The sequence below is a fragment of the Benincasa hispida genome, chromosome 2 (assembly GCF_009727055.1).
Source record: "Benincasa hispida cultivar B227 chromosome 2, ASM972705v1, whole genome shotgun sequence".
NCBI lineage: Eukaryota > Viridiplantae > Streptophyta > Magnoliopsida > Cucurbitales > Cucurbitaceae > Benincasa > Benincasa hispida.
Window position 1 is genome coordinate 1,448,109 of NC_052350.1, and position 19,641 is coordinate 1,467,749.

Sequence of the window (19,641 nt, forward strand, 5' to 3'; positions counted from 1 at the left end):
CTGTAGCTAGGCATCCCACTTGGCATTAAGTATAAATCTCATTAAGAAGTTTTATGCATGAGGAAGACAACTTAAACTTCATGCTAGTAGGTGAGTGGCATGGAAGTAGGTGAATGGCAAGGAAGTAGGTGGTGACAAAGCATGGTGCAAACACTCCAAAAGTTGCTAAAGAAGGAGGTATCATGGTTGGAGGCTTTGTGAGATGAGAAGGAACGATTTCTTGGGCCTATAAATACCACCACAAGGTCTCTCTTTAGTTCATAGATCCTCTTGAAAAATATTAGGAAGATTGTTTGAGAGCAGTTTCGGAGGAAACCATGCGTTGAACAAGAGGTTCCAAGAGAAGGAAATGTTTTCGGACAGTGAGGTCTGGAAGTTGCATTAACTTGGGACGAAGAGTTCTCCCAGACTACTCGTGCGTTTTGAGTAATTCCAAATCCACTTGAAATGTCTATGAGTCTAGTTTTCAAGATAGGGCTTCCGGAGAAGAAACTCCAAGGAATCAGGCTGGAGAGTAAGGAAAAGACAGAAGGGTTGAGCTCTCGGTTTAATTTGAGCCAGTCTTGATGATTTGAGAATTCCAGCCAAACCATGAAGCGTTCTAAGCTGAGCATTTAAGGTCTGCTTTCCGAGATATTTTAAAACATATTTGTAGAAGGAAGTATCTCGAAATAAGGCTTGAAACTATGAGTACTCTAAGCTTGAAGTTGAATCTGAAATTTAGGGTTCAAAAGAGAGCCTGAGGAAACCAAGGAACTTCTAAAGAGGAAGGTTCCTATCCAACCAAGATGAGTGGTGATTTCCTTTAAATCTTAAGCATATCTTATAGATTATATGTATAGGCTTATGTTGTGAATGAATAACTAGCATGAGAATGAGAATATGTGAACGGGATGGTCAGGGGGTTAATAGACCTAGTTCCTGAGTTCGAGAGCAGAACCTCACAGGATGGTCAGGGAACCAAGAGGTTTAGTTCCTGAGTCTGTGAGAGGAACCTCGTATGGCATGGTCAGAGGGTCGGCAGGCCTAGTTTCTAAACCCATAAGTGGAGATCTATGTACACATAGGAAACATAAGGAACGTAAGAGAGTAAACATTTATGACTAGTATCAGTTTAACTACCTACCGTGTGTATAGGTAGAGTCGAGATCAGACTCACTATGAGTAGTATCAATTTAACTATCTACCTTCCATGTAGATAGAATTGAGAACATACTTATTCAAGGCTGAGGTTTGAATATAACCTCGTATTTATGATATGCTTATATTATTACGAGTTGAAATAGACTCTAGAAGTTGCTTACCACTCACTGGGCTTCTTGAAGCTCATTTTTTTTTTCATGTTTTTCTTCCTAGGTAGCGAAAGGTGAGGAGTTCTAGGGTGCTGCTAAGGTCAAGGTCCACCACAGCCACAGTCACACTTCCGGTTAAGAGTTGTTATTGTAAAATTTGTAGTTAAGCCCGAGAGTTATATAAACGTTGTACTGTTTGTAATAAAATGAGCTTAATTAAACAGTTGTTGTTTACATCTTTGGCTTAAAGTTTTATGAGAGTAAAGAGGTTCAGATGGGCAGTAGGTATCACAAAAGGGTGGTATCTGCAGTCTTTCAAGCCTCCCTTCGGGCTCAGGAGGCGAGCTCGAGGCAGGGTGTGACACAAGCATCGACAACTTACTTGACGGTAAGGAAAAACAATATCTTCTCCTTCCACCATTTGAAGTTTGCTCCTTCGAATTGGAATGGATGGTTGAGGTTGGATGTCATGATGTTGTTGTTGCTTGTGAGGGCCATTATAGAATTGGCAAATGGACCGCCTTAAAATTGTTGTAAACTTCTACCCTTGGACAATGAACTTTGACAGCAGCGAACAGTTAGGAAATGGTGGTCGACAAGAAAAAATGGAACCTGCAAAACAAAAGCTCGTTATAGGCTGAGTCACGGATCTCGCTTTCTTTAAGACGTTTCATAGCTTGCCCAAGTGTGCAAGCAGGTCAACGATATTACCACATCGTCCACAAGATAAAAACAACCAATAAATATCTTGATCGGAAATGCACCATCACCGATCCGAAACTCAAATCGATCAGACTGATTTGCTCGAAAAAAAAATCTAAAAATTGGAAACAGAGAGTTTGAGTGGGTGGAGAGAGTTGCTGGGAGAAGGAAACAATGAGAATGAGATGATAAGGAAGCTGAAGGCTTGCGCCTTTTATAGGTGCAGAGGGCCAAAGAAGAAAACTTAGATAACACTTAGCCACAGAAGATCAACAAATCGCGCGGAGCTATAGAACGTGTGCGCTGAATACTTGACTGCGCTCATCGCGACATGTGGAGTGTTGAAAAATATTAAAAAATAATTATTAATAATAATAATTTTATTTCCACCATACCCACATTGATAGGTCTCCTCACTCCCTCTAAAATATGGGTACCCTCTGGGGTCCAAAACTAAGGTCCAAGGTAGAAGTATATGAAGGAGAATTCACTTCCCAACTTAACCGATGTGGGATTCTCAAAAGCCATTTTTCTTTTTTAAAGCTAAATTTTCACTAACAATTAGTTCCATCCTCTGTTAAATAAGTTATTTGATAGACCTTGATTATTATAATATGAAATTATAATAATCTTTGGAGTTGAATAATTTGTGTTTTGATTGCAGAGTATTTCAGTTTGAGTTCAGAAGTTTGTATAGTTCATGAGGTTTGCGTTTGAAATGCCGCTTTGAAAACATAAATAGTGGTATATTAAACATCATATTTTAAACAAATAGAAATAAAAATATTTGTTCCACCAATTTGATAAAATGGTATACTTTAAATACATTATTTTTTGTCCATTTGACCATCTTGAGATGAATACTGATGTTGAACATGCACCAAATGTGTGAGATTAGAGTTCAAAGTTTAGGGGTTTGATTTAGGATTTTGTTTATTGGGGGGAAAAAAAAAAAAGAAGAAGAAGAAGAAAAGAAGGGTTAGGAAATTGTGGTTCCTTTTTCTTGTATTTTTGTCTATGTTTCGGTTGCCTTCATTATAGTTGGTCGCTTGTGTTTGAGATCATTTTATTTTACTAGCCATTTTAATAAAAATATGTAAAAGAATAATTTTGTAAATTTTGTGATAATTGTCTCTTAGTTAAAAATATTGTTTTTATATGAATGATTTGAGTATATCTTAATTTCAAATTTAAATTTAAATTTAAAAAATATATACTTCAACTTTTCGTCATAAACCTCTTTTAATTTTTTAAAATATATTATATTATTTTATTTAGATACCCTCCTAATTTTAACTTTAATTTATACGAAAATATTTTTTTCGTTCATTTTTTAAAATTTCGTTATCATCATCTCTTAGTTTAAATTATTTATTTATTTATTTATTTTGATTTGAATGATTTTATTAATCTTATCACTTTCAAAGTTTCATTTTACCCAAAAGATCATTATTTACTTTTTTTTTTTTTTTTTTTTTTTTAGTTTCATGATAATCCTCTCTGAATTTTTTTTTAAAAATTATTTATTTATTTATTTGAATTTAGATGATTGGATTATCATTTTAATTTTATTAATGTTATTATTTCATGATACTTCGTATGGTGAAGAAAATCTTTTTAATTTAGATTTGGATGATGTCATTATCTTCTAATTTTAAACTAAAATGTTACTTTTTTTTTATTTTTAATATTATTTCTTTTCTTAGACATAAACCCTAAAAATTATTTGCAATGTTTCTTCTTAATTTTTAAACTTTATTTCAAATAAATATTACTTTTTTATTTGATAATTTGATATAACACCTTAATTCCTTTGGTTTGAAAAATTCACAATTCAGTATTCGGTCCAGTCTAAATCTAAAATCAAAACTCAAAACTTAGTGTATATAATTAATCAAATCTAATTTTACACCCAATTATAAAAAGTATACAAAAAAAAAAAATGGTGAGAGGATGAGATTCATTTTAGTATTACCAAATATGGAAGAATAGTTGGAGTTGGAGTTACGACGTAAACATAAAGCTTCAAAAAAATGTTTTTAACAACATAAAGTAAAAAGGAAAAAAAACATGAGAAAGAAAGAGAGGAAGAGATAATCTATGAAAATTTGGAATGTAATGATTGAATTTCGAAGAAAATTTGATTTGAATTTAAATCAAATAAGAAAATAAATCAAAATTAAAATTAACTTTTAAAAAATGAATTGAGATATCATTCACATTAAAATGAACTAAATTTTTTTAAATATTTAATACCACTAGGAGAAAATTAGACGTTCTACTTTTGTTTGTGATTCTAAAAAATATGGGCAAAATAATATATCTAATGATTTTAAACCTAAAATGATGAGCTAAAAGGGAATCCAATATTTTCACTTTTAGATAGTACAGATTTTTTCAAATCCGAGGTACCTATTGCAAATTATGGAGGAATCTTCGAACACATAAACTTGGATGCCTTAAAAAGAAAACCATAGAAGTTTATGTATACAATAATATTTATTTATTTTTATTATTTTTAATTTTACAAAATTTATACGAAAACCATATTAGGATTATGAAAATTTCACCATATATTTCAATTCAAGGCAAAGATTGCTACAAGACTTACATAATTTGAATGTTGTAATCTTCAAAAAAAAAAAAAAAAAATGTAAGAATTTTTATTCTTATTATTTTTTAAAAATGGATGATTTATTTTAGAATGGTTTTACTAAAATGTAGGAAGTAAATAATTTTCAATCTAATACCAATTTTTAAAATTAAAACTGAAATCGGAGTTTTTGGGATTGCATTCCCACACATATAGAGATTTCCCTAACAAACAAAAGCCAAAGCTTAGTTAGCCTTCTGGGACGAAGGCCTTGGATATGGATATGTCCGATGGTGAAAGTGGATATGAGCCAGAGGAGAACGATTATGAATTGGGGTAGGGATCTTCCACCCTTTATTGGTATAAAAATCTTCTCTAAACTTGTTATTTCCAATTTTCCTTACGGTAGGTTTGTTTGTAAATCTTGGAATGATCTAGTTTTAGATTAACGCTTCATCAACTAAATTTCAATTCCTTACGAATGCTTTTCTTCTTTTCACCTCTAAGCATGACGATCCCCAATCTACAAGTAGTCAACGTAATCCTAAGATGCAGTGTATCAATCTTGATTCTAAAAAACATTTGGATGATGGTGATTTTGATTTGGAATCAAAACTTATTAAATTAGGCTCATTGCAATTTGATGGCGACTAGTCCTTTTTCATAATGTCCAATTCATGTAATGGCTTGGTGTATACTTCTAAATATACTTATTATTGTTGGTGTCGAAGGCATATTCAATCTCATGACTAATGAGTTCATCCAAGTTGCTGAGAGCAATGTTGATACTTATTTCTTTGGATTAGGTTTCAGCCCTATCACAAAACAATATAAATTATTTAGAGTTGTTGCTCGCCCGATTATTGTCCCTAATACTCCAGAATCTAGGATCGTAATGGACATTTTGACTTTTCGTAGAAGTGGAACCAACCTTAGTCCTATCTGTAACCAGTTCACACCCTGTCTTTTGTAATTGAAATTGTTCATGGTGGTGCTTACATCAATGGCATCATTTATTGGTTGGGAAAAGAAAAAGATTGGTCGATAAAAGAAAAGGATAAAAAAGAAAAAGTATATTATATATGCTCTCGATGTTGAAACTGAACAAATTGAATTGACTGCCGTCTTGCAAGTTAACCCTAAGGTGGGACTTGGTAGGATACATCAAATTAATGGTACCATTTATGCAATCTTTTACGTCAACTGGTAGTAGGACTAGGACTATTTAAGTTTGGAGGATGCAAGAGAAAGATTCATGGATAAGAGAATTTGTTATTGATGATATACCAAATTATTGGAAATCCCTACAGTTCATCAAAATCTTTGAAGATGGAGAGATATTATGTATGATCAATATCGATTTTTTTTGCTTCTATAATCGGGTCACTAAGAGGAAAAAGATCATATTTGTCAAATAGAATCCTGATATTTTGGAAGGAATTAGAAGTTGAAAAGATTTATAATGTTTTTTTAGGTTTGTCAAATATTTATTTATTTATTTATCTACATTCTAAGAGCGGAGTTTTTTTTCTTATTATTATTATTATTTAACTATATCGAAAATTTGATATACAATTAAAGTCGAAATCTTGCCAATATATTAAATGAGATGCATTTCGATATAGAATTTGTTATACTCTTTTAAAGTAAAAGATAATCAAAGTGCATTGTATAGGTATTGACCCTGAAAAACATTAATAAAAGATAATCAAAGTGCATTGTATAGGTCTTGACCCTAAAAAACATTTGGATGATGACATTGATGCCTTTAGATCTTGGAAGAAGAAAGCTAGAGGAAGCTAGAGCAACACGAAAAAACCTAGATCTTGGGTTGGGCCGATTATAACAAAACTTTTTGGGCTATTATAAACTAGTTGGGAGACATTACAATGCACGTGGTTTAAAATTCTTTTCATATAAGTATTTAGAATATATTCCAAATTGTAATTTAATAGTTTTTTTTACATAAAATTTGAATAAATGTTTAGAATAGAATTCAAAATGCAATTTAATAGTTAACATATTGAGTTTGATTAATAAATGTTTGACATGAAAATAAGTAATTTAAAAATAGTGTAAATTTTGTTTTTTTTTCTTCTTTTCAAATTAATTGACGATGGATGATATATTTTTTATGTTGTTAAAATTTTTTGAGAGAATTTTTAAAGGTAAATAAATTTGCTAAATGAATATACTTATTTGTGAAATAAAATTGATATAAAAATGACATAGTAACTCTATCTTAATTATTATTCATGAAGTATTCTTTCATAGTTATTTGAAGGTGGTAATTTTGAGGAAATTTTTCTAGATCAAAAGGGTGAAAATATTTGTTGGTTATCTATTTTCATAAAAGCGAGCTAGCATCAAATTATTTCTTTTTTTCATTGTATTTGATTTAAATTGTCTATAATAATCCTTTGATATATGTGCCCGAAATTTTAAATAGTACAATCTCTAAGTGAATAAAATTATAAGATCATTTTATTTCATTAATATAATAAAATTAGAAAATACTTTAATGTATTATAAATTTATTTTGTGGTGAACAAATATAAGAAAACTTATATTACTGAATGAAAAGAAGAGAAAGAATGAAATAATTATTAGGACACAATAGAAATTTGAAAAATGAAATATAAAAAACTAAACAAAAATATGTAAATATTCAAAGTTGAAATAACGACATTATCGACATATGTCGAAAAAGTTACCTAATGACTTTCCTAATCAAATAAATCTTCATCTAATTAAAATCTAACAAAAATGATTTTAATAGTTAGAATTCTAAAAAAAAATACAGTGGATGCAAATAAAAATTTAAACAAATAAAATTGGATCACAATAACAACATTAAATAAATTAATGATTCTCAAGGCTGATTATTGAAGATAAAAAAAATCATTGACTTTAATGGCTGAAAAAAAATTAAGATAATGGATAAAATGATCCCAATGACTTTAATTTCTTAATCAACTTCCTTTTTTCGTTAACAAATATTCAACTTTCAAAATTCTCAAGTTTATCGGTTGGATTTTCATAATCAAATAAATGTTCATCTAATTAAAATCTAACAAAAAAAAAAAAACTTTAATTTCAATGATTTGAAATCTAAAAAATATTAATTAAGAGAAATAAATTAGTATTTAATTTTGAATAATTATATATTAATAAGTAAAAACTTGCTCACTGAATAACAATATTTAATTTTGATTTAATCACCCAATATACCAATAGATGATTATCAAATTTATAGATACATTAAAATATTATTATGGATGTTGTTCATGACTAAATAGTAATATTTAATTTCGTTAACAAATATTCGAAAATTATGAGATTATGGAGATGGAGAACCAATAAATGATTGTATTTTAAACTTAAGAATTAAAGTAAATGAATTTTTAAACTCTATATTTTTATCAATTTCGCCCTTCATTTCTTACTATTCCCTAATTTTCTCTAATCTCTCCCTAATCTCTCATTCCCCTATTTTCTGTTTATTTCTCCTGCAATCCAATGATTATCTTCATCATCTTAATCAACTTTCTTTTTTCTCTTTACAATATGAATACCAATTAAAAGTAAGCTTATCTCAAATTGTAATTAAAAAAAATAATAAAACGTATCAATAACAATAAACTCATTGTAGTAATATATCAAAAACTACAATTGAGGATGAACAAACATATGTCACAAAAACTCACAACCAGAATAAAGAAAATTACAATATTGTATATCAAAATGTCATTAAAACGAAAAAAAATAATTGTATCTTTTTATTTTGATTTAACCACACAATATACAAGTAAATGATTACCAAATTTATAAATACATTAAAATATTATTAAGGATTTTGTTCATGACTGAATAATAATATTTAATTTCGTTAATAAATACCCTAAAATTATGAGATTATGGAGATGGAGAACCAATAGATGATTGTACTTTTAAACTTAAAAGAATAAAATTAAATGAATTTAAACTCTCTATTTTTATCAATTTATCCATTCATTATTTAGTATTCTCTAATTTTTTCAAATCTCTCTACATCTTCCATTCCCCTAGTTTCTCTTTATTTTTCTCCATTTCAATGATTTTCTTTATATCTCAATGAACTTTCTTTTTTCTCTTTACAATAATAATGTCAATTGAAAATAAACTTACCTCAAATTGTAATTTAAAAAACAATAAAATGTATCAATAACGATAAAGTCTTTGGTTAGTGGTATATAAAAAACTACAAATGAGGATGAACAAACATATATCCCAAAAACTAACAACCCGAAATTAAAAAATATCACAAAATTGTATATCAAAATATTATAAAAAAAAAAATTAATTGTACCTTTTTAAGCATTAGAGTGAGAATTTCCAGGATTGCATAAATATCAATGAGAAGTAACATATATTTGCAACCAAGATACAAAATAGAAATCTACAAATTATTGTTGTGGATGAATAAAAAGAAAAGCCATGATATAAAAGCGAAAAAGGCGAAATAGTTTATAACATAACCCCTATATACATGAAAGATTTAAACAAAAATATGAAAATTTAATCTAAAAAAACAATCTTATAAAAAATCTACATCTCAATAAATAAAAATCAATCAAATCAAACCCTGAAACCTAATCTTCATAATACGATCACAAATTTCAAAAGATTTGTTTATCATTTTCTTTTGCCAAAAAAAAAAATAATAAATAAATAAAAATCAAATCCATGAAAATCCTTAATTCACACAAATTGAAAATTTGTGGCGTAGTAATAGAGTAAGAAAATTTGAATTAATCGTGGTAATGGATTAATCATATGAGAATCCAATAGTCATTCATCCATATGCATCATCAAAATTTTCAAAATTATGAAATTGAGTGAAACAACCAATAACCTTTTAGAAATTTTGAACATCGTTCTTGGGATCTAACAACTTTTAAGGAAGGAACTATCATCCAAATTTTATGAAAGTTCTTGACCGTGTTATGAAAAATTAGTTGGGGTTGATAAAGATTTTAATAATGAAAGGGTATGATGCTTTTAAGAGCAGTTATTTGAAGTGGAAAAAGTGAGTGTTTAATAAATTTTACGTGAAGAGGAAAAATGAAAATTAAGGGCAAAAGTGCAAAAAAGAAAATTTTGAAAAGAAGCAAGGGTAAAATGGAGAGTTAAAGATTCTCCTCTTTTTATTACATTTATCATTACTGTTTAAGGTCAAATAGTAATAGTAATAGTAATAGCAATAGTAATAGTAAAGTTGTCAAAATTCATAATTTTCCTAATAATAATAGCAACCATAACGGTAATAATACGACGCAACTTCCCGACGCAATTGGATTGAGCATGCTCCGCTCGTCAATAAATTTGGGTTTTTATTACAAACGTGGAAGTGTGTCACATGTGTCTATGGATGCATAACACAAGTAACAATACCCAAGTTAATCAAATGGGACCTACTTTCACATTATCATTGATTTATTATATTTTCACTTGGGTAAATATTACCTAAATGTCTAATTTTAATTTCTATCTTTGCAATAAACATTAAATTTAATCTTTGTCAAAATTTAATTAAATGATAATAAGGGTCCATTGCAAAGATTACCCTCATGTATAGTGTTGGTTGCAATTATACTCTAGAATTTCCTCAGCTTCAGAATGAAGTCTAAACGGATCCTTTTCCCTACAAAGTTCGCAAACACAGTCAAGCAAAGCATTATATGCCGTAGTCTCTAACACAAACCCGCCCCTGTACATCTCACCCGCCAGCCTTTTTGCTTCATCAAGTTTCCCATCAATGCACCATCCTTTGATCAGAGTATCGCAAATTGCTTCATCGGGGAAAAACTCGTTAGCCAAGTTTTTGACCATCTTTTCTGCATGGCTCGGGAAGCCATTTTCACAGAGCTTCTCCACCACCAGCCTAAGTGACTCTTTATCCCTCTTAAGCCCGTAATTATTCTCCATCGTCTCAAAAAATGAGATCAACTTAGTGGATCGCCCAGCACGAGCGAACCGATCAACAGACGACCGCAGGGTTTTGGCCCCTCTAATACCTAAACCTTTCGCAAGAACTTCATGAACCGCATTCAATTCCTTTCTACCACCAAAATAATCAACAAAATATGAGATAGTTTCATCCGTGTGATGAAAATTAGAATTCGTTACTAACCACTCATTAAACCCTAACACCGTTCGAGCAACTTCCGATGAGAGATTGAGTGTATTGAGAACTAACTCCGAATTTGGTTTAACATGCGAAAAGCTAAGTTGAAGATGCTGCGTAATAGGAAGAGGATTCAAATCAGGGTCTTTGAGAAGCTCGGATGCAAGTGATTGCGATGTTTAATCCAGGTCATTGTCTCCGGATTCGGAAAAGAACAAATGAGAAAGTGAGAGATACAAGGGAGAAGAAAACATCAATGTCGTCCCATGGTGGCGGAAATGGTGGAAGAGAGACATCAAATTTCGATATAAAAGAACACTCCTTGAACAATCATTCAAAAAAGTCGAAGACGATGATGATAAAGATCAAATAAAAAGAGTTCGAAGTTGCAGATACGATAATGAGAAAAGAAAGAAGAAAAAAAAAAGAAGTTGATAGGTGAAATATTAGATAACTCACACCAATTTAAATTTGAGGTGGAAATGATGTGAAAATTCAATTAAAAAATTTGAACAAAAATATGTGGTTTCTTAAAAATAAAAATTTTTCAAGGTAAAAGAGAGTAAATTTTCATCGAACTAGCATAGTTAGTTGTAAAATAAATAAAATAAAAAAAAAAAAAAAAAAACCTCTAAATTTCGAGAAATTGAGAGAAAAATCGAAATTTTCTTCTACCAAAATTTCGAACGTATCAGACCTTGAAATTTCCCAATTTTAAGGTAGGATGCCAATGTTAACTAAATTCTGAAATAAAAATCAAAATGCATTTTTCCAATCTTCCTTGATATTTGTGGCTGGTTTAAAATTTGCCAAGTTCCCCTTTTTACCCTAACAAATTGAGGGGTGATGTCACCATTCACCAATCTTATTTCAGTTAGGTTTTAACTTTTTTGAAAATCACAATCTTATATTACTTTCCATGATTGTGTATTTAGAGTTTTTTTTTTCCCCAATTCAAACCTAATTTAAAATTTAAAATACAAACTTGATGATATTTTCTTTTTTTCTTTTCTCAACAAACTTCTTTTATAACAATTAGGAATAGAGAATTCAAACTACAGGCCTTGTAGTTATTAACACATGATCATGTTAATTGAGCTAGGCTTGATTTAGTTTTTTTCTTCCAAAATTTTTGTACGCATGACCCTTCCTAGAGGCTCTTTATAATTGATGACACACTTCTTACAAAACGCATAAAATTTAGCATTATGCTTACGTCATTGTGCACTACTACTTTTTATAACTTACCGTGTTAGAGATATTTGTCATGTATATCATAGCCCTAATGCAATGGTCGTGCCAGAGATATTTGTCATATATATCATATCCCTAATGCAATGGTCGTGCCAATTGCGATCCATATTATCCTTACACTTTGTTGTGCTGTCACCGTGAATATTGCGTTTTAGTGGAGAAAAAATAAAGATCGTGATAAACATCATAAACATGATGACCATCACATTAAGACTACAATAGACATGCTCATCCCTAACGCACGAACGTAGTAGTGCGCTCTAACATAAGCAAAATGCTAGATTTCATAAGTTTATGAGAGGTAGAGTGTCACACCCCGCCCTGAACCTGCCTCCTGAGCCCGAGAGGAGGCGTGAAGGACCGCAGATACCACCCTTTTGTGATACCTACTGCCCATGCATCTGAACCTCTTTACTCTCATAAAACTTTAAACCAAAGATGTAAACAACAATTGTTTGATTAAGCCCATTATATTACAAATAGTACAACATTTAAACAACTCTCAGGCTTAACTACAAAGTTTACATCGACAACTTTAAAATCGGAAGTGTGACTGTGGTTGTGGCAGACCTTGACCTTAGCAGCACCTTGGAACTCCTCACCTTTCGCTACCTGGGAAGAAAAACATGAAAGAAAAGAATGAGCTTCAAGAAGCTCAATGTGTGGTAAGAAACTTCTAGAGTCTATTCCAACTCATAATAAAACAAGCATATCATAAATACGAGGTTAATACTCAAACCTAATCCTTGAATGAGTATGTTTTCAACTCTATCTACATGCACGGTAAATAGTTAAACTGATACTACTCATAATGAGCTTGTTCTCAAACTCTACCTACACACACGGTAAATAGTTAAACTGATACTAGTCATTAACGCTTACTCTCTTGTGTTTGCTATGTTTTCTTTGTGCACATAGATCCCCACTTATGGGCTCAGAAGCTAGGCCTACCGGCCCACTAACCATCCCATACGAGGTTCTTCTCATAGGCTCAGGAACTAGACCTCTCGGTCCCCTGACCATCTCGTGAGGTTCTGCTCCGAAGCTCAGGAACTAGGTCTATTGACCCCCTGACCATCCCAATCACATATTTCATTCTCATTCTAATTGCTCATTCTAACATAATCATATACACATATCTAAAAGATATTCTTAAGACTTAAAGGAAAGTACCACTCATCTTGGTAAGGTAAGAATCTTTCTTGTTTAGAAGTTCCTTGGTTTCCTCGACTCCCTTTTAAACCCTAAATTTCAAATTAAAATTTAAGTTCATATTACTCATAGTTCCAAGCTTTATTTCGAAATACTTTCTTCTAAAAACATGTTCTAAAATATCTCAGAAAGCTTACCTTAAAATCTCAGCTTAGAACTCCTTGTGGTTTGGCCGGAATCCTCAAATCATCAAGACTGGCTCAAGCTTACCCTAGAGCTCGACCCTTCTGCCTTTTTCTTACTCTCCAGCCTGATTCCTTGGAGCTTCTTCTCCGGCAGCCATGCCTTGAAAACTAGACTCTTCGTGATTTCAGGTGGCTTTGAAATCACTTATAATGCACGAGTATTCTAGGAGAACTCCTTGTCCCAAATTGATGCTACTTCCAGACCTCACTATCCGAAAGCATCTCCTCCACTTGGAACCTCTTGTTCAACGCATGGTTTCCTTTGAAACTACTCTCAGACACTCTTCCTAATATTTTTCAAGAGGATTTCAGGTTATGAATTGAATAGACACCTTGTGGTGGTATTTATAGGCCAAAGGAACTGATCCTTCTCATTTCTTAAGGCTTCCAATGCAAGACACCTCATTCTTTAGCAACTTTTGGAGTGTTTGCACCAAGTTTTGCCACCACCTACTTCCTTGTCATTCACTTACTTCTATGCCACTCACCTGCTTGCATGAAGTTGAATTGTCTTCCTCACCCATAAATCTTTCTTGCATGAAACTCTATTTGTCCACCTCCTACTAACTCACGCTCAACCTTCTCTCAGTTCAGCCACTTATCCGGGTGAATTCATCAGCCTTGCATAACGCAAGCCTCAGCACCGTATAAACACTTGGTCCATCGTCTAGTCCATCATGTAGCTCTTGCACCCATCGCATAGCTTCATTGTTTAGTTAATCTCTTGCTGTCGCTTAACATCCAGCCCTTTCGCTGTCGTTCATTATCCAGCCCTCTCGCTGTTGCCAATCGTCTAGCACCTATGCTCATCGCATAGTGCCTATGCCCCATCGTATAGCTCCATCATTTAGTGATCTTTCACTGTTAACGATCTCGCTATCGCAATTTCTCACTATAACGATCTCGCTGTCGCTCATCGTCTAGCGCATAGCCTACCGCATAGCTCCTACGACTATCGTATAGCGTCTGCATCTATCGTGCAACGTCCATCGTCTAACGCTTTGCCTATCGTGTAGCGCTCATGCTTATCGTGTAGCGCTTGCGTCTATCGCTTAACACCCGCACCTAACACACTGTCTAGTGTCTACGCTTATCATCTAGCACCCGAGCTCATCATTTAGCGTTATCATCTAGTGCTATTGTCTAGCACTTATGCTGATCATGTAGCGCCATCGCCTATCATGTAATGTTATCATTTAGCGCATCGTTTAGCACCACATGTAACTACACGATCGTTTGCGCGTATCATTCCAACGCCCAACGCCTTGCGCTCATTGTCTAGCCTTCTCGCTCTCGCTCACACATCCTCTTATCATCCCAACGCATGAGCAACCTTTGGGCATCGCCTCTTGCCAATGCTTCGGCCAACATGCGTCCCTTATCATGCAAACGATTGGCCAAACTTCATACACTCAACGCATGATTGTCCTTTGGCTTTAAGGCTTTAATTCCTTCTCTACAAACTTAGTCTCATTAGAGCCTCATGCATTAATGCTTCCTAATACCAAATGCATGGTTTCTTTTGACTTTATACTTAGCCAAAATTTTACTAGTTAAGGCTCAACTCAAAACTACCCAAGGAAAATCTAGTCCAATACGTAGAATTTTCCTTCTCTTCAACATCAGGTTTAACTTATACTTAGTTAATTCCCTTAATTATCTAAGTAGGGAAATTAAAATCCAGGTTTCACAATTACTTCCCCATTAAGAAAATTTTGTCCTCGAAATTTACTCGAACTAACTTTGGGTTTCACAACAATCTCTGTTGTAAACTCTTATAACCTTGGCTATTACCACACTTCCACTGCGCTACTATGATATTAATTCCCTCAGTTTGTCCAACTATACTTCTCCTAGTCGTCTCTTAGCTAGTCGTCGAACCAAACTGTCTACAAATAACTTTTCTACCTCAAGCTCTAATTGAGAATAATTTAATTCATTCTTACCTTCCTCGGTGAATCTTCAGGTAGCGTTGTGAGTTCCAGCTCCGATTGTCTGCTAGGTCCTGCCACTTCCGTTATTCCTTTTAGTCTCAATTTGACTAATTTCTAGGTTTCTCTTTAAACCTATACTCTACCATACTTTCCTCTAGTTTTACTGAACTCAAACCTCAGGTTTTCAACCCTCCGGTTTTCCTGAAACTTTATACTCTGATACCAAACTTGTATCAACTCAATCTTACAATAAACCTTACCCTCAACCTTTCTCCAGGTTTTACGTAAACCTTTACTCTGATACCAAGTTGTCACATCCAGCCCTGAGCCCACCTTCTAAGCCTGAGAGGAGGCATGAAGGACCGCAAATATCACCCTTTTGTGATACCTATTGCCCATCTGAACCTCTTTGCTCTCATAAAACTTTAAACCAAAGATGTAAACAACAACTGTTTGATTAAGCCCATTTTATTACAAACAGCACAACATTTAAACAACTCTCAGGCTTAACTACAAAGTTTACATCGACAACTCTAAAACCGAAAGTGTGATTGTGATTATAGCAGACCTTGACCTTAGCAACATCCTGGAACTCCTCACCTTTCGCTACCTGGGAAGAAAAACATGAAAGAAAAGAATGAGCTTCAAGAAGCTCAATAAGTGGTAAGAAACTTCTAGAGTCTATTCCAACTCATAATAAAACAAGCATATCATAAATACGAGGTTAATACTCAAACCTCAGCCTTGAATGAGCTTGTTCTCAACTCTATCTACTCAAGGAAAATCTAGTCCAATACTTAGAATTTTCCTTCTCTTCAAATTGGATTTAACTTATACTTAGTTAATTCCCTTAATTATCTGCTTAAGTAGGGAAATTGAGATTCGGTTTCACATAGAGGTAGGTCATCGGTTATAAAGGAGCCTGTAAAAGGGTCATCCATACAAAAAAATTCATTTTTTTCAACAAACTTGATGAGAAGTTTCATTAAGAGTCAACTCAGCAATATGGATTTTTTTTTGCTTCTATAATCATTTCAATAAGAGCTTTGATAGAAAATTTGATATACAATTAAAGTCTAAATCCCGCAAGTATATTAACTAGGATGTATTTCGATGTATTATACTTTTTTTAAAATAAAAATGAAAGACGATAATCAAAGTGCATTGTATCAATCTTGATACTAAAAACATTTGGATGGTGATATTTATGCCTTTGGATTTGGTTTTAGCCCTACTACAAAACAATACAAAATTGTTTAGAGTTGCTTACTCAATTGCTTACCCAAACACAATAATCTAGAACTATAATGGACTTTTGGTAGAAGCGAAACAAACCCCAACCCTAGCCATAACCATAATGGAGGCATCTTCACTGCCTATCTTTTGACATTGTTCGTTCAAGTGCTTACTTGAATTGAGTCATCTATTGGTTTGAAAAAGAAAAGTATGTTATATAGGCTCGTGATGTTGAAAGTGTCCAAATTGAATCGAGAGTTGTTTTGCAAGTTGGCCATCTGGCTCAGAGTAGGGTGGCATGAAGCAATATGATGGTATCATTTATGCAATTTTTTGCACCAATTGGGCAACAGTTAGTAAGACCATTCAAATCTAGAATTAAAAGAGAGGAGTACTAAAGATTCAAACGGTAACGAAACGACTAGAAAATATTAAAAATTCAAACCCATCAACCAACAATAATAAAACGACTAAAAATTAGAAGAGAGAGGTATTACAAATTGAAATTCACCTGATGACACTATGCATGTGGGGAAAGTCCTACTTTCACTACAACCACATTTTGAAAATTTTCTTTCAAGCCTTGGTACTTAAACCTTTTTTCCAATTCAAAATCTTCCGATGTATAACAATGTTCATACCTTTCTCCTTTTTTCATTTTCTTTAGCTACGGGCCAAAGGCCCAAAATCATTCTCAGTAATTCAATCAAATCTTCTTAAAATTGAAAACGAGGACTATAGATTTTCATTTTTTACCATCAGAAAACGAATAAAGGGAATAATATATCGAATCAATATATCTATACTATCTAAAGAGGCTATAGGGGAGAAATATTCTACTTCCTCTTTTGTCCCTTTTAGTAATCGGTTATAGAGTTTACATTAAAATTAAAAAAAAATAGTTTATAATTCACGTAAATTAAATTTATCTCTAATATTTTATTCCAAAATTTATCATTCAAAATAGTCTCATTCACGTGGATTTTATTGGTTTATATTTTCCTCATCTCTAATATTTCATTTAAGATCCACAATTTGTCATTAAAAAATAAAATTGCACGTGAATTAAGTTGATTTAAAATTTGATTATCTCAAATATTTGATTTAGCTTCAAACTTTATCATTAAAAAGATATATCATTTACGTGGATTCCAAAAATAAATCACTTAAATCATTAAATTAAATTTTAAAAAACTCCAAATAATAACAAATACTCTACATCATCACGTTAAAATGAAATTAAAAAGCAACTCTACATCACGTTAAAAGCAAAAGATTTATATAGTATCTAAATCTAAAAGGATGTTTGGAAAAAAAGAATTATATAGTTTTGATATCTAAATTTTCTCCACAAATAGCTGAATTAAATTTCTCATCTTGAGGTAAGTCCTCTCTTCTTCTTCTATTTCTTTTTGTTCTCTGAAATTTATTTGTTTTATTATTATTTTTTTTAAAAAAAAATTGTTTAAGCATTATGGTATTTTTATTTTTGTTTCATGAATAGCAATATTGTTCCTTTTTTCTATACACGTAGGTTCACCTATTGAAGAAGGTGGGATATTCGAAAAAGACAAGGTCAAAGAAATTTGTGTTGTATCAATATAGAGGTTGGCAGAGAGACAAAGAAGAGAGTGATTGACCATTTTATGTTTTATGTTTTTGTCCCTTTTTTCCCTTTTTAAATTTTGTACATGCCAACCAATGACTTTAAGGATTTATAATAGTTTATTATTTATTCATTTCTTTTGTTATTTTCTCATTTCAATTTTGTTGAACTTACATAATAATTTATGCCTTTATAATTTTGAAACAAAGTTTAAAATCAATCGGATAATCATTGTAATTCTAAAATTAGAATAAGTTTGGGTATATGTTGGCATAAAAGAATAATAATATTTTGGTTCAAAGTAAAATTTGAAAAACATTTGAAAACTATGAGCATAATCAAATACTCTTTCTATAATCTTTTTTTCAATGAAGAAATGCTTTATGGAAAAATAGAAAAAAATAATATATTTGTAAAGAGAATAATCAAATCATCTAATTCAAATTAAATAAAATATAAAAAATATTAGTATAATCAAATCATTCAAAAAAAATAAATAAGGATTATCACGATTTATCTCTCATATTAGTTTAAATCAAGTATAAATTAAGAAGATAATCACAAGTAATTAAGTAGGATACAATTATCATGAAATTTGTAACAAGATTAAAAAAAAGTGTTTAGGTTAACATTTTAAAATTAATAGGGTAATCAAGTCCTCCAATAATTTTTTTTAAAATAAGAAAGGATTATCGTAATTAAAACAAGGTTTAAATCAAAGTTTGAAAATAAGAAGTAAGAAACAATTATCTCTATTTTTTTTTCTTTTAATGTAGAGAAGGATTGTCATGATACTTTTTGGTAAATGATCTCAATTTAAAAGTGTATATATATATATATATTCCTTAGTTTAGATAAAAGTTAGACATTAAGGTATATCAAATAATTCAAAATAAAAATAAAATAATTATTTTTAATTTAGAGACGAATATTTGAATTAGCGATTATTAGTTTTTTTAATATAAATAGACTATGAATTCTAAAATTGAATCCTCCTTAATTCTCTCATAATTGAATTTTCTCATAGTTTGAATAATTTTATAATTTAAATGAAAACCTCTCCATGATTTTACTAATCGACTAACATCTCTAGATTCACACTAAATTAAAAAAAAAAAAAAACTATCAATAGATCTCTTGACTAAAAATTACGTATTATTCTTAAAAGTAGTCAAAATTTTATTTTATTTGACATATAATAATGTACAAATATTTTTTTTTTCAAATTTTATGGATATATAGATATAGGGGATAATTTTATTTTCATCATATAAATTAAATCATTTGTAACTTCCTTTAATTTATCTTTGATTTTAAAATCTTGTTATTATTGTTTTTCTAATCATTTATATATATATATATAATTTTTACGTCAATTTTTAATTTTTTTATGAACCAACATATTAACTCATTCAAAAGTTTGGTCCTTATTTCTATTTTAAGTATAAGGATTAAATTATT

General features: G+C 31.2%; 1 pseudogene; it reads right to left on the bottom strand.

Moving 5' to 3' along the window:
- Positions 1-10,194: 10,194 nt before the first annotated feature.
- Positions 10,195-11,157, bottom strand: LOC120071159 (annotated as a pseudogene).
- Between the last annotated feature and the right edge of the window lie 8,484 nt (positions 11,158-19,641).